The sequence below is a fragment of the Eptatretus burgeri genome, chromosome 17 (genome assembly GCF_056783735.1).
Source record: "Eptatretus burgeri isolate ZD-2024b chromosome 17, Ebu_testis_v1, whole genome shotgun sequence".
Taxonomy (NCBI): Eukaryota; Metazoa; Chordata; class Myxini; order Myxiniformes; family Myxinidae; genus Eptatretus; species Eptatretus burgeri.
This window is the reverse complement of record NC_140977.1, coordinates 13,990,577-14,003,269: the sequence shown is the minus strand read 5'-3', so window position 1 is coordinate 14,003,269 and position 12,693 is coordinate 13,990,577. Positions and strand designations below refer to the sequence as shown.

At 42.8% G+C, this 12,693-nt stretch overlaps 1 protein-coding gene across 7 annotated transcripts in view; it reads right to left on the bottom strand.

Annotated features, from left to right (window-relative positions):
• LOC147009358 (uncharacterized) overlaps nucleotides 1-12,620 on the bottom strand; it is a 73,403-nt gene extending 60,783 nt beyond the window's left edge. For 4 of the 7 annotated variants that reach the window (XR_015052854.1, XM_085862131.1, XM_085862125.1 and 1 more), the window contains exon 1: nucleotides 12,494-12,620. The gene's annotated coding sequence lies outside the window, so the exon portion shown is untranslated. Of the gene's footprint in view, nucleotides 1-12,486 lie in introns of all 7 variants that reach the window. The other 3 variants (XM_085862126.1, XM_085862127.1, XM_085862128.1) reach the window with 3 other exon arrangements.
• Between the last annotated feature and the right edge of the window lie 73 nt (nucleotides 12,621-12,693).

Here is a 12,693-nt window from a genome sequence, read left to right as displayed (position 1 = left end):
TTAGCAACCATTAACACCTTGTTCACTTAGAGTTAAATCGAGCACTGGGAAGATCGATACTCACAGCTCGTCACATGTCACCTGCCTCTCTACTAGGCTCCGTCAGTATTGATTTTTTTTCGATTTCGATATCCCGGTGGGGTCATACTGGTATATCGATATTATTAAGATAAAATAATAATAATAAAATTTTTAAAAATTACGCAGGTTCCAAAAATACGCAATGGTCCATTACGTATTCATATCTGTCGTGCACATCATTGACACTCAGAAATTTTTCAAAGTATTCCCACACGCAGATTTTTTTTTCCTGTAATGACAATGGTTATTTTACTTCCATCTACAACTTGTACATCAAAAAGTGATTTTGTTTGAAAGCGAGATCAGTATTGGTAATTGACACAGGCCGAGAATAAAGATCCATCGCTCTCGCCGCACCGGAATGACTATCAAGGAGTGCTGTATTGGTGTTGCTTTCATACCAGTATTGCTATCGCAGATCACTGACTCTGCTCTGCACAGGATTTCGAAAGCACACCCGATTCATATTGTTGCGAATTCGCGCCCGCCGGCGTGCGAGTGGCCACGTAACTCGAATCGCGGCACGTCGCCCACCGGACGGACAATTCTGTCGTGACCCTCTCGGACTAACGCCGGGAACTAGTCACGGGTGGGCCTTTCGGCCTCACCACGATCATGCCAATCGGCCCCCCGCGTGGGATAGGGTTGTTCGCCAAATTCGACCTACCTAAGTACCCACACGGAGGGTAGACCGGGCGATCGCACCTCGCCGCAGGTCGACTCCGGACACGGGCCACTTTAAGCGACCCGTTCCGTACTATCGGGATAACCGAGCGGTGTTATCGTCAACCTCGACGGTTCCGATTAATTATCGGGCGTATTTAGCCCACTACCAACCCTTTACGTAAAGTAAGATGGAGATTCAATTAAAGAAAAGACGAAGCGAAACGGGAAAAACAGTTCAACATGAGGCACATTTATTCCGTGGCACACGGAAAGCACACATATACAATTACAACAATTATGCACCAAAAGCAATTGCAACAAAAGAAACACAACAATGCAGAGATACTACCACTACGCGAGCACATGGCAACACTTACACAGTTTTACTTTACAGACGGCGCCGACAACACATATACTCAAAAGCAAAAGAAAAGGGCCACCCTCAAAGACAAGGGGGCAGACGGGGCCTGTGGGCGCGAGACCGGGTGGAAGCTACCCGTCTTATGATGAGCCGCAAATGTGGCGGCGGTGCCCCGACTCCGCGCTCCTCCGTGGGTTTCGTTGGCACTGCTTGGAATGGGGTGGGAACGGGGCCCCCTTTCCGCACTATCTCAGCGCGGGGGGGGAAAGGGGGGAATTGTTGATGCTCTGGGGAAAGAGGATAGCTGGCTTGCTTGGGTCCCGTGACGAGCGACTCCACTGCGACCTCGACCGCGCTCCCGGCTTCCCCTCTCTGCAGCTCCCCGACAGACTCCGAACCCCGACAGACTGACTCTCCTCCAGACCCGTCTTGACTGCTGCTGCCACACTCTGCCGCTGCCACACTTCTCCAACTCGCCTTGACTCTTCTCTAACTCCCTTGACCGAAAAACTCTCTGCCGCTGCCACACTTCTCCAACTTGCCCGAGCCCAAAACTGACTGAATTCGCCCCGCGCTCGGCGCTTTATAGTACGGAAGGAGATCCCATATGCAAATTTCCGGATCAGGATGAGCTCGGGGGCGGAGCCACGCTCGCCCATTGGACGGAGGAAAAGTGGGCGTGAACCTCCCCTGATCCTTGAATTTACATATATCGATTCTACTCCGATGCGCCTGGAGGCGGGGCCAAATCGCCCCGCGCTTACTGATAGGATGGATCAGAAGTGGGCGTGTATCATTCCTGATCCGACTTCTCCTCAGAAAGGCCGCGTTTTGCACCCGCTGCTCGGCGCGCGCCCTGTACGAGTCCAGGACAGCCTGACGCTCGGTGCCCACAAGCGGTGTGGGAATGGCCGCAGAAGGAGAGGCGAAGGTGGTGGAGGGTCTAAAGTGGCGGTCCCTGGCCACGGTGACGCTTGGAATGGCGGTGATGCGATGGTTGCGGGATGGTGTGCTGTGAAGGTGAAGGTCGTGGCTGTTGGCGTTGTTGTTGTTGTGATGGCGGTTGAGACGTGGCTGGTTCAAAATAAAGATAGAACAGAAAAACGGCTATCTTAAAGGGTCGCAGCCCGAATGAATCACATTTATTCCCTCTAAACAATGGGTTTGGGCTAACTACACATGTACTTACAGAGATATCTCACCTACAGGACCTGAATGGTGGTTTGCGAATTTCCTCAACCACAACAATATGTAATAATAACCAATTGGCAATTGCTTCAAAACCGACCACGAGGGCAAAGAAAAACGTGATTGCTTGTACGAAGCTGATGAGCTCGGATGCTGAGGTTTACAAAGTTAAAACATACTGTACTTACTTCCTGGTACATATTGATATCATACGTTTCACTGTTCCTGTTCCATGTTTTCCTGAGATGCAGAGAGCATCAAAGCTTTAAAAATCATGTATGGTATTTAAACATTGTAAACACCTTTCTTCAATCTGTTGGTGATATACCGGGGTTTTTTTTAATATCGATTTTTTTCGGTATACTGGTGTATTCAGAATTCCAATACTGGTATATCGATACGAAAAATTTCAATACAATACTGCCATCTACAGTCAAAATTATCTCATTACATCAAGCAGTTTATATTACAATTTACCGATCTGTGCTCGACGAAGCTTGCAACATGTAACCGAAATTTTAATCGTTCATTTTCAGGCATTCAATTATTCTTACAAATACTACAACATCTAGTTTTTAACTGACACACTTAAGAAAAATTAGATGGCACGGAAAAGCCTGGTGTTGCCTTCACGGTCAAGGTGGCTGGCTTAAGATCTCAGGGTCTTGAGTTTGAGTCCTTGTCCCACCGTTAAATTAACACCAGGGGGTTGATTCAGTCTGTCGTCCTTCTGAGGTCAGTGAAATGAGTACCAGCTTACTGATAACAGGAGGAATTGAATCAACGGTACAGCCGCACCCCCAGCAAATGATTCAGCCAAGCAGCCACAGGCTGTATATGAACAAATGAAATAAAAATAGACCTGGAACATGTCCATGGGAATTAATCCCAAGGTCATCACACTAGCAAGTAGTACTGGGTCACCTGTATTAAAGATTTAAAGGAAGACCATTTGTATCATTGGATAGTCTAAACAGTAGAAAAGTTAAATCTCGTCGTTGATTCAATGAGTGGAATTGCACAGGAAAGAGCAAGAAGAATCGTCAAATCCCAACATTCCAAATGTTCAGCAACAGACAAATGGATAGGATTGTGGGGTTTAAACATTTGCTTGGACACTCAAATGCCCTCAGATCCCAAAACCTTCTTGATACTGCAGTACGTTCAGAAACAATTGTATCCCTTCTCGAAACAAAGCAAGACATCCCTCAATCATCTGCAGATCATGGCCTATTGTGTATATAAGTACTTTTCTTTTTTTATCTGTGCATGCCACAACTATAAATTGCAAACACAAATTATCCTTGTGGTCTGTGAAGAACTCCCTTACTTAAAACCCCCCTTTGTGATGTCCTCTGATTAACCACCACCCTTTTCTTCCTTTCCCCAAGCCAGTTCCTGCTCCATTTAACCACTGTTATGAAGATTGCCAGATCCAACCCTAACTACCAGCCTCTTGTGTAGACATTTATGAAATGCCTTCGAGAAGTCTCAATAGGCTGCACCCACTGATGTTGCTTCGTCGACCCAATGGGCAATTGCTTCAAAGAATTCCAAACATATTTTGAAAACATGATTTCCCTTCAGCAAATCCAGACCAGCTTTCTCAAATTTTATTTCAAAATGGCTCCTCATTTGCTCCAATACCTTCCCTATGGTGCGGAAATGTCAACGGTTCTCCGGTCTTTCCCTTTAGCCCCAATGCAAGGATTGGTTATACAGAGGTTATACAAGGTATAACAAGGTTATACCTTGTATAACCCCGATACAAGGTTATACAGAGACATAAGCAGGGTTGTTTTTTTATATTTTGTATTGTGAAATTTTTGAGTCCAGGGAGGACACTGCTTCATCGAACTCTAAAAGATTTGTTAAACAGGAACTACCTTTGGTAAACCCATGCTGACTACTTTTAATTAGTTTGAATTGATTTAAATGGTTCCTCATCTGGTCCCTAATTAATGTCTCCAACACCTTCCCCACAACTGAACTCAAACTAACAGGTCTATAGTTTCCCAATTCTTTTCTGGATCCTTTCTTAAATAGTGGTGTTACATTTGCTCCTCTCCAATCCTCCAGAACCTGTCCTGACTCCAGGAAACTTGAAATTATCCGTTAACATCATGGTTACCTGCTCAGCCACCTCCATCAATACTCTCAGGTGATTATTATCTGGACCCGGAGCCTTATCTTCTCTTAGATTACCGAGCTATTCCTTTACTTCCTCCACTACAACCTGGATCTTCTCCAAAAGCCCTTCCTCACCTCCTTGATAGATACTCTCAGCTATTGGCAATTCTCATGACGGTTCTTGTGTAAAAGGTGAAGTAAAATACCTGTTTAATAAGCCTGTCATCTCACTTTCATCAATCACCACCAGCCCGGTGCTATTCCTAATTGGTCCACACTGGTCCTAACTTGTTCTTTTCCCCTGATATACTTAAAGAAAGCCTTGCTGTTATGTTTAATATTCTTAGCCATGTCCTTCTCATCCTCTCTTTTGGCTTGCTGAGTTATTTTCTTCACTTACCTCTGTTTACTCAGATAGTGATATAAATCTAACTCCAGTCCTGTTATTTTAAACCAAATAAATGTCTTCTGCTTCTTCTTAATGGCGTTCCTTATCTCACTGCTCAACCACCCTGGTCTCTTTATGCTTGTAGTTTTACACTTCATTGGAATGTACTTACTCTGCACTCCACACATTTGGTCCTTCAAGGTTTCCCATTTATCTGATGCCGATTGTCCTGTTGTTAGAGTCTTCCAATCTCCATCACCCAATTCTCTCTTCATACCCTCAATGTTTACCTTCCTGAAATCTAACAGCCTTACCCTACCATCCTGAACTCTAACCCTTAACAGAATCTTTGCACACACAATCTTATGGTCACTTGCTCCTAAATGCTCCCCGACCTCCACCTCCTCCACCATGTTGGGATCGTTACTTAAAAGAAGGTCTAACACTACACTCTCCCTAGTGGGCTTATCTACAAACTAGGTTAAAAAGCAATCCTGGACTAAAACTAGGAAATCCTCATCTGCTCTGACCTTTCCTTGTTACTGGACCTAATCTATCCTTGGCAAGTTAAAATCGCCCATAATCAATGGTCTTCCCTTTCCACGTGCCCTTTTGAATTCTTCATGTACTCCTCCTTCCTCCTCTTCCTTCACACCAGGAGCCTTATACAAGCATACTCCGAGCATCTTTCTGTTTTTACAGTCTCTAATCTATCCACACAGAATCCTCTACAATTATTCCTTCCTTAATGTCACCCCTTTCTCTTGATGCAATACTGTCCTTTACACAGATTGCTAATCCTCCTCCTATTCTCTCCTTCCTATCACACCGACACACCTTGTAGCCTTCTAATCCTATCCTCCAGTTACTCTCCTCCTTAAACCATGTCTCACTCACTGCAACTATATCGCCCTCCTCGCTATCCACTTTGGCTTCAAGCTCCTCCATCTTATTGTTTAAACTCCTGGCATTGGTATAGAATATAATTAACTTTTCCCAAACTGAAATTCTATTTTCTTGCCTGGCCTTACTCATCACAATTACATCAACCGTTCCTTCCTTAATAGCTTCTCCACCCTCCTCTGACCGAAAAAAAGCCTGAATTCCTTCCTCAATTCCCACTGCAAACCAAGCTGTCCCTTTTCTATTTAACAGACAGCCATCATTCCGGAAACACTCCCTTTGTCCCTGAAATGATTCCCACTGCTTCATAAATGTAAAACATTCCTCCCCACACTATTCTTCCAGCCATTGGTTGACGTCTATTGCTCTGCTCATAATTTCTATATTGTTTCCTCATCTTCACCTCCACCACTGCCTGCCCTGGCTGCACCCCCATCACTACATGCACCCGCTGCACCTTCACCACTGCATGCACCCGGTGCACCTCCACCACCTCCTGCCCCCCCCGGTGCACCTCCACCACCTCCTGCCCCCCCTCGTCTTTGTCCTTTCCTTCATTGGTTTAGCACGGTGCGTGTTGGGTGATTAAAAAGGCCGTTGCTGCTGTGGATGTACATTTGGACCGACGGGACCTCGGTAACCATCCGCTGGGGTTACGCACGGGTCGTGCACGGTGACGGCTTGCCCCGTTCGAGCTCCGTCGAGGGTGTGAACTCCTCGGTTGCTCGCCACGTGGGCCTCTAGGTATTTTGAAGTTTGGCAAATAACCCTGTCCCACGCGGCTGAATTATTGACGATTCACGGTCCTGTAAGGGACGTGTACGTTTGGAATTATCCAAAGGTAACGATCTAAATTCCGGGTGTTCGGTGGAGCCGACTCTACTGCTACATCTTGCGGTCGCGCTCGCCACCGATACCCGGCCCACAACAATACTTCCGTGTTCATTAACAAATAAAATTGTGTTTAGAAGATTGCGCACAATAATTTCTTCGACTTTCTTTTCTCCGTTTTTTTTTGACATTGACGCAAGTTACGTTCAAATCGGGCAACGAAAAAAGTTATTAAACTAGAGGGGGAGCAATCGGGAGAGTGCAAAACCTCCGCCGCCAATACTGCTGGGTCACTCAAGTGAACCTTATATCTTATTCATTAAATATGTCAACAGTGTTGACAGAGTTATAGTTCTTTTCTCCAACATTTTTTTGGGGAGGGGGGGGTTGAAAATCACTTAGAACATGTAGAAATGCAAAAAAAAAAAAATCCCCCTTTTTTGGGGGGGGGGGTTGGAAATCACTTAAAACATTTAGAAATGCAAAAAAAAATTTCTCTATTTTTTTGGGGGGGATAACAATTTTTTGGGGGGGGGGGTTGGAAATCACTTAAAACATGTAGAAATGCAAAAAAAAAATTCTCTAACAATTTTTGGGGGGGGTAACAATTTTTTTGGGGGGGGTTGGAAATCACTTAAAACATGTAGAAATGCAAAAAAAGTTTCTCCATTTTTTTTGGGGGGGGTAAAAAAAAAAATTGGGGGGGGGGACCAAGTTCAAAATTTAATGGCATGATCCTTGGACCATACCTAACCCCCCCACCAAGTTTCGTCGAAATCTGTCGAGGAGTTTTTCCGTAATACTGTTCACAAACAAACAAACAAACAAACAGAAAAGGGGTGAAAACAGTAACCTCCATCCATCTTCGAAGATGGCGGAGGTTAAAAATCAATTCCTGATTCAGTCAAGTACCCTTCTGGATTATTTGATCAATGCAAACAACCTCAGCGGTATAGTTCACTGGAGCTATCTTTTTTATTTTTTTTGAAATGATTATTTTATCAACCGTTGTCATAACGGGAAACCAACGGGTTCACAGGTCGTCTAGTAATAATTGAAAAAAACACAAACTGAAAATGAAAAAAAAAATTAAAAACTGAAAAACAAATAAATTAATTAAAATTAGAGAAAAAAAAACCACCCAAGATTTCCAGGCATTAAATCTATGCCTGGTGTTGGCTTAATGGTTAGGGTGGTGGGCATGAGATCCTAGAATCCGGAGTTCAAATCCCACTCTGCTGTTGAATTAATACCAGGTGGGGTTGACTGCCTGTCATCCTTCCGAGGTCGGCAAAATGAGTGCCAGCTTGCTGGTATCCTGTGCCGGAGTGGCGATCTGTGCAAGATTGTGTCCAATAGCGAATGAGACTGCTTTGGCAGCACCAACGCTCTGCACAGAGTGTGGTCCCAATGGATGGGTGGATGGATGGAAGATTTGAAAAAAAACAAAATTGAAAATTAACAATTCAGAAGTGGGGATAAAAAAAAATAGTGATTAAAAAAATTGATGTAAAATTACTCACAGAGTGACAACTTCGTGAAACGGAACAGCACTCGGTGGAGCACATACCTTCACCAGGCTGAATTAGTTTACATCTTGTATGCCATTGATAGGTCGGATCTGAATCCGGACCTTAAACAAAATCGAATCGGCTTGTTCTTATCACCTAACCAACTCATCCACCGAGTATCGTCATAACTTGTCCAAAACTTTTTGAGATATTGTGCAAAACCATCGTTTTTGGCCCCATCTCTCAATGGTGAAGAATCACGAAAAATATTCTCATATCTGGATCCGGATTCAGATCTTCACCAAAATCGAATAGATTAGTCCTTGTCACACCTCCAACATGTCCACCAAGTTTCATCCGAATCCGTCGACAACTTTTTGATATATCATGCAATATCGTTTTTAGCCCCATTTCTCAATGGTGACATAATTTTAAAATTAAATAATTATCGTGTCGGGATCCAGATTCGGATCTTCCCCAAAACTGAATCAATTCGTTCTTGTCACACACCCAACCTGTCCACCAATAATCCATCCATAACCTTTTGAGATATTGTGCTATATATCCTTTTGGCCTGATCTCAATGATGAAGAATCATTTGAAAATTCTCAGATCTTCACCAAAATTAAGCATTGCTCTCCTTGGTCGGTCACCTACATACACACAATAAATTTCAGAACGATTGCTTGAAAATTGTGGCCCGAAATCATGTGACAAAGACAGACAGACAGACAAACAAATGACCCGTATCTTGCCAAAAGGTGACCACGTGTGACTTATTTAAGGTCACACTGAGGTGAACAGAGCTGCTATCCACCAGGAGCGACTCCTTGAGGAATATCTGCCGACGAGATATTCCGATGAGAATCGTTCTACAGAATAACCATGAAAAATATGCGTTTGCCTCATAACGTCACCAAATGACGTCATAATGTTGACATATCTAGACATATCTAGAAAGCACTCATTGAGGTGTTGAATTTGAGTTACTACACGATATGGTTCCTAAAACTTGAAAATTTGACCTTGGGGTCAAATATGTTTGACCTCAGGCGCTAACCATGAAGGTCAAGGCCAATCGCCACCAAAAACTAATCAGCTGAGCGCCAGACCATATACTACATTCCCATGAAGTTTGGAGATGATTCGATTAAAATTACTCAAAAAATAAGGGTTTCGTCGACCTCCATGATTTACCGGAAAGTGACCTTGACCTTTATGTGTGCTGAAGGGTATTGCAATAATACTACGATATGTGTACCCACAAGAGTTTCCGATGAGAATTGTGCTCCACAGAGTGATATAAAGGTGAAAAATCCAATGATTACAGACAAACAAAAAAAAACTTACCAAGTAACAGATGTTGCAAAAACTTCGTTTTGGCAAGATAACAAACACTACAGACCAACATACTTGGCAAAAAAAAATTTCACCAAGTTGGAATGAAAAATTCATTCCGTTTCAGGATTTGTTTCTACAATTAGCATGCCCAATATTTAATGGTTCCCCAATTTATTCAACCCCGCGGAGTCCAAAAGCACCGAGTGGCCGTTCATTTATTACATTTTTTAATGTACGTGGCGTTGACCATTTTTTTCGGCCTTGACCCAATTTTTACGGTCATGAGCCAATTTTGTACATTTCAACATTTTTCACCAAAACTCGACTCGGGCTTATCCAATCAGAATGAAACTACCGTCTCTAGATAATGTCGTAACACGTATTTACATCATACCCCTCCAAGTTAAAAAGGTCAAGGTCAAATGGTGGTCTGAAAAATAATATCACGTGTTTTGGTCATCGCTCCATTTTGCCAACGCAGAATCTGAAAGCCTGCTTGACCTTCCAATATGTTCTTCCATTGTCATGGTATACTTGCATTCAAGTTGTGCACCTGGTAGTTGATTGTCCTTGACCTACTTTTTTGGAGTGTGACCTAATTTATTTTTTAACCTCCGCCATCGAAGATCGGAGGTTACTGTTTACTGAGGTTACCCTTTCTGTTTGTTTGTTTGTGAACAGTATTACGGAAAAACTCCTCGACGAATTTCGACGAAACTTGGTGGGGAGATTAGGTATGGTCCAAGGATCATGCCATTAGATTTTGGACTTGGTCCAAAATCCAATATGGCCGCTATGGTGTCCATTTTGAAAAAATATTTGAATTTTTTTTTTTTGCATTTCTACATGTTTTAAGTGATTTCCAACCCCCCCCCCCCCAAAAAAAAAATTGTTAGAGAGAAAAAAAATTTGCAACTTTTTTTTCAACAAAATTTCGATTTTTTTTTTTTGCATTTCTACATGTTATAAGTGATTTCCAACAAAAAAACATGCCAAAATTATAATTGCGGCTGATTTTGGAACTTCAGGTGGATATACCCACGTAAAATCAATTTCTGTCTCAAGGAATCTAGTTATGACGAATTAATTGAGTATGTAAAAGTTAAAAGTAAAAGGGAAAGTTGCAAACTATAACTCTGTGAGCACTGTTGACGTCAAATTGAATGAATAGGATATCAGGTTCACTTGAGTGACCTAGCAGTATTGGCGGCGGAGATTTTGCACTCTACCGAGTGCTCCCCCTCTCGTTTTAACCACGTTTTTATCACAACTTGAAATTTACAAAACAACATTTTCATGATGTCATGTTTTATGCATAGATTGTGGATGGAGAAGCATATTATTAATTTACATTTTATCACAAAATGAATGAATGTAAAGGTGACAAGTCTGAAGACGACGATGGTTCATGAGCGGTATTTGATGATGTAGATTGTTTCAGAAGTCAAGGATGAGACAATGTGATAATGTTTGACCAAGTTATAAAAATGATCAACATGATGTGGTACGAGTGACAGGTTATTAGTGGAAAAATGTGGAAAACCTGGTTTCCCTTCAACAACTTTCAAAATTTGAACTCTGCATAACCTTTAAAGGTCACAAAACAATGTTGTGGACATTAAAATAAGGAAACAGGATACGTGCTATAGCTTATTGGAGTTAGTTCGTCGAAGAAGGTCGAAAACCCGGTTCGATTCCCACAACTTTGAAAATTTGACCTTTGTGAACTTTAAAGGTCAAAGGTCAAGGATTATGACCTTTGGTGCAAAACTTCCTCTGGAACATTCCAGGAACAATATGACGTCATATAGGCTATTTGGCATTTCGCACTCATCAGATTATCCATACTTTGATGAAATCAGCATAAAAACAAACTTGAAGGGGGCACCACGGGCAAGGTGTTCGAGATAGAGCAAAATGGTTTCAAGACTTTAGGTGGGGAATGACCTCAAGATTATGCGTAAAAAATATTGTCATTCTTGTCCTCAAAGTTTGGGCGGTCGTATGATTTTTATGTCAAAATTCGCAATTTTTGAAGTTCGTGACCTTGTGACCTTGACCTTGGGACGAAAATGAAAAAAAAAAAAATCGAGCTCCGTGGGGCTATGCAGGTGCCATTGGGCTAACCAAATACCAAAACCCCTGCCAGATTCGACAAACCCCTCGGAGAAGATGGATTTTTATGTCAAACTTCTCAATTTTCTAAGTTCGTGACTTTGTGACCTTGACCTTGGGATGAAAATGAAAAAAAAAAAATCGAGCTCCGTGGGGCTATGTAAGTGCCATTGGGCTAACCAAATACCGAAACCCCTGTCAGATTCGACAAACCCCCTCAGAGAAGATGCAAATTGAAATCGGCTACCCCCTAAAAACACATGTTTTTTGGGCGTGGCTCCACCCATAATGGGCGCACCATGCCCATTCTCAGGAAAACTAGATCATGACATAAACCTCCCACCAAAATTTTATCAGGATCGGATCAAAACCCACGGAGCTATGCTCGGGACAGACAGACAGACAGAGAGACAGACAGACGGACACATCAACAACGAATATAGTGGTCACTTATTTTTTTTCCTGAACCAATAATGCAGCGGCGGCGTTCGGGTCATGCAGTCCATGCAATTACGAAAGGCCCCCCACGTGACCGGTTCGGGTGCACAACGTTTGGAGGAGGTGGTGGTGGAGGTGGTGGGGTTGTGGGTCTCATCTTGCTGACAAAACAAATGAACTTGTGAGTGGTGTTAAACACAGCACAAAAGGAACATTACAACTTTTCCGAACCCCAAGTAAAGTAGCTACACCCTTTTGATTCTGACACAATTCGTCCCCATTCCACGGTCCACTGACATGAAGATAAAGACACCAAATTGAGGATTTAGTATGACGTCAGGGCCACAGTGGTCACGTGGTGGGCCGAAAAAATGAACATCGCGGGTCTCGTCACGTGATTACCCTTGATAATCGCCGATATCTAATTAAAAAACAGGTTATAATCTGTACCACGAGTTTAATGTAACTCACGAATATATTTAAAAACCAGAAATCTTCACAACACAACACAACACAACATTTCCTCTACTCACAACTCACTTTGGAAAAGGTTTCGTTCCCTGTGCGGAGCCCGGGAACATGGATCCACGTTTGATCAACACACGACTCTTCTTCTTCCCTTTCCTATTATATATTACATGTCTCCAATCCCTCCCGATCGTTATTTCCTCCGCTCTAACGTGTATTACCAGCCGAGAATTTTACTTCAAATCATTTTACGCAAAAATATCCAACGGTGA